We start from the raw sequence: 4,208 nt of genomic DNA on the forward strand, positions 1-4,208 counted from the left end.
GCCTGAGACACGCCGAGGTGTTGAAAACCCAGCGGAAGGAGCTGTGCTTTCCCTGACTGGTCAGAACCAGAGGGAAGAAGGATTTTCCCTGAACCCTCCTCCCCAGAGAGCTCTGAGCTCTGCCTCGACCAGGAACTTGGCAATTTCCCTTCGGACCTCTGCCTGCACTTGCCCCGCACTCAGCCCTTTCCCCAGGGATGATAAAACCCTTTTGAGGCAATCCTGAGACTCGTCCCTTCCCCTTTTCTGATTGCAAAACGTCACCCATTCTCCTCTCCTGTCGCCCTTTTTGTTCTGCACCCAAAGAACCCGGGGCCGGTTATTTTAGCGCTGCTTTCGAGGTTCCTCAGCCGGGCTTTTGACAGCTGGTTCCTGCACACAGCGACCTCTGCTCTGCCTGCTGCTCCGGCCCGTTTCTCCATCCCTGGCAGGTATTCTGAGGACTCTGAGCATCCTTTTGAGGTGGTCACTCATCCAGCTGGAACTGGAAAACTCCTTCGGAAGAGGTGTAGAGGTGTCCTCTCAAACGTTTGGACTCTGCTTGGCCTTTTCTTTTGCTTTTCAGGCTTTTTTAATTTTTTTTTATTTTATTATTATTATTTTTGTGTGTGTGTGTGTTTTGTCTTGTTTGTTTTGTTTTTTAGGAAAAATTGCAATCGCTTTCCTGCGCTCCCGAGTCCAATTTTCATTCCTGTGGATTTCTCTCCGCCGAGGAGGATTTGCCTGTCTGAAATGGAGGATCTCGTTTGCAGGCTTTGTTTGCCTTCCCATCCCATTTTCCCTGGATCAGCAGTTCACCCCTGAAGCCGAGGTGGTTTTCTCATGTGGTGCCCCCGTCGCTGCTCAGAGCCCAGGACAGGGCAAAACCTTTCCTCTCTCTTCAGCGAACCCTGCTGAGGAAATCCATCCCCATCCCAGGCCAGGATGGATTCCCTGCTGTCATTAATGTCATTGGTTTGCAGGAGAAATAAGAGCCTCTCTTCCTAAGAACACATTTTCTCAGGCTGGGTCAGGTGAATAATTTTGCGGAATTCTCTTTCCACGTCCCAGTTTGACCCTGGGAATGAACAGAAACCCCCTCGACAGTGCCAGGACCAGCCCAGCTTTCTTCCCCTACTGATCTTAAGCCTTATAGATTCTTTTTACAACATGTCAGGACTTGGAGGATTCTCACTCTAAAGCTCTGTATTGCCCCTTTTACTGTACATCCCTCCAGGGAATGGGAATTATTTCAGCTCTGGTCTCAGAGGGCTCCTGCACTTCATCAGAGAGCTGTAACCCATCCTCTGAGAGCAGGGCAGGCTGCATATGGAGAGGAAATGCAGTTCCCTGAACTTGGGAGCTGCTGAAAACAGGATTCAGCCCAGAATGGACAAGGCTTTACCTTTCCTCTCGCTTCTAATCTCTCCAGCTTCAAAAAAAAAAAAAAAAAAACCAAAACCAAAAAAAAACAACAAAACAAACCAGAGTTAAACCCCAAGATTGTAGTTAAATTTTCCTTTCAAGTCACCAGTCAGCAACTGCTGGGTAAGTTTTTTTATTCTTTATTTATCCTGAAGCTGGCAAAGAGCAGTTGTGGACACAGGGCAAGAGTGCAAAGCATCCTGTGCACCAGCACCTCGCTTTAACCTGTGCCAGGGCTCGTGGAGTGACACAGAAATTACCTCCAGCACCGTCACATCCCTGCGAGAAACCAAAGCAATCCAGGCACAGCACCCAGGCGGATTTTCTGCCACGTTATATTTGAGTTTCTGTGTAAAACTCTTCCCTTTCTCCTCCTGACGAGGGTTTTTTGGGGTTTTTTTTTGTTTCCCCAGCCTGCCGAGGCGGGCAGCAGCCCAGGGGATGCTGTTTGCTTGGCTCAGCTCTGGCTGCTGTCAGGACGCTTTGGGGCCACATGTGGTGTTACTTCCACGGGGAAAGGAAGGGGAAATGTGAGACGGGAGCTGAGAGGGAAGGGGGAGAGGGGTGGGATGGGAGCAGACAGCCCCAACCCACGGGAGGAGTCAGCACAGAGCTGATGGAGGGAGTTCGGGCAGGAGGTGAGGGGCTGCACCACAGCCAGGGCTTGGACAGGCTCCTGGAATCGCTGCCACCAGCCGGGAGACTAATTTAGTTTCTGCTCTTTGCCCCTTTCTCCCCAGTGTTCTCTCTTTCTCTCTCTCTGTAGGGGAGGAAGGCGGCCGAGGGCTCTGCTCCAGCCGGGCTGGGTCACTCCGAGGAGGAGGAAACACCGAGGAAAAGCTGGAGGAGCTCCCTCAGGCTGGGCTGAAACGCTGAAGAAGAGCCCTGGAAATCCCTGACAGATGCCAGCCCGTCCCCAGCGTTACCTGCGCTGGGGTGGAGCAGCGCAGGGTCCGCTCTGAATCCCACCGCAGCGGCGGGGAATGGATCAAAGAGGAAAGAATGAGGGGCTGGGAGGTGTTGAGCGTTCTGTCATCTCCTCCTCTGCTCCCTGAGCGGTGCCCAGCGGCAGCTCCACGCTTTTGTGATCCCAGCAGGAGCAGCCCCGTCCCCACTCCAGCCCTGCCGCTCGTGTCCCACCGGAGGTGCCATCCTCTGGAATAAGACATCAAACCCGGCTGCCTGACAGCCCGCAGTGTCAAAACCCCTCCCTTGGCAGCTCCTGCCCGCCTTATCTCCCTCCCTCAGCCAAATTCCAGCTTAGGAGCTGCCAGGGTTTTAATGAGCGGTTCCCAAGGCATCTCCGCGTGAGGAAACTCGGCGGAGCAGGTGCACGGTGAGCTCCCAGAAAAGGCAGCTCTGTTTGCTCCCGCCTTGTTCAAACAGCAATCCGCCTCTCTCGAGCATCACTCGAGCCGCGAGAGTGGCTTTGTCGCGGCGAGGGGATTGTCGTGGAGAGCGCCTTGCCGCGGGGTGTTTACACCGTGCTTCTGATAAGATAACACGGCCGGGGATTTCAACAGGGAGGGAATGAGGGGATGGGAATGTGGGGATGGGAATGTGGGATGGGAATGCGGGAATGGGAATGAGGGGATGGGAATGTGGGGATGGGAATGAGGGGATGGGAATGTGGGGATGGGAATGTGGGGATGGGAATGAGGGGATGGGAATGTGGGGATGGGAATGTGGGGATGGGAATGTGGGGATGGGAATGTGGGATGGGAATGTGGATATGGGAATGAGGGGATGGGAATGAGGGGATGGGAATGTGGGGATGGGAATGTGGGGATGGGAATGTGGGGATGGGAATGAGGAGATGGGAATGTGGGATGGGAATGAGGATATGGGAATGTGGGGATGGGAATGAGGGGATGGGAATGAGAGGATGAGAATGAGGCGATGAGAATGAGGGGATGGGAATGTGGGGATGGGAATGAGGGGGTGGGAATGAGGGGATGGGAATGAGGGGATGGGAACACCAGGATGGGAACACGGGAATGGGAACACGGGAATGGGAACACTGGGACGGGAACGCTGCCAGGAAGCTGCCCGGTGATCCCTGCAGAGTGTTTGGGAAGCATCCTCCTGCACCCTGCAGAGGGGATGTCGGATGATTCCCATTCCTCTGCACCGCTCCCTCCCGGACTCTTCTCTCAGGCCGATTAGGGACAAGGTCTCTGCAGGACAGAAGAAGAGAACAAGGAGAGCCGGGATTTCCAGGATTTCACCCCCGCCATGGAATCCGGGCTGTTCACCCTGCTGTAAACCCAACGGATCCCTTCCCAGCATGCGGGACATTCCAGCGGGGAGGAGGAGGACAGGAACGAGCATTGTCAGAGCCCCGGTGCTGCCGGGGGAATCCGGAGGGCGCTGACCCTGCCGGGACCTGCAGGATGGAGCAGGGAGCAGCACATGGAGAACCTGGCACAGCCTCCCCAGGGTTTGGCTGCACGGCAATCCCGGTGGGTTCTCCCCTTTCCCAGAAAGCCAGGATGGTCATACCCAGCATTATCCACCAGGGATGGAGCCATCCCTTCCCACCAACCCCATGGAATTGTGACACTCTGGCCCTGCTCAGCTCCAGGCGCCCGCCCCGATCTCAGGGTGGAACAGGACTGACCTGCCGTGTCCTGGAGGGATTTTCCAACACGCCCAGATGTTTGGGGCCCCGACACCCGTGTGTGGGCCACGGAGGACACCTAGTGGCTGTCAGCCCGTGCGGGGTGTCCTGCCCCACAGCACCTCCTGTGCCGGGCACAGCTCCCAGCCTCTGCATCATCCTCAGCTCCTCTCTGCAGGTTCTT

This window comes from Sylvia atricapilla, chromosome 23, assembly GCF_009819655.1.
Source record: "Sylvia atricapilla isolate bSylAtr1 chromosome 23, bSylAtr1.pri, whole genome shotgun sequence".
NCBI lineage: Eukaryota > Metazoa > Chordata > Aves > Passeriformes > Sylviidae > Sylvia > Sylvia atricapilla.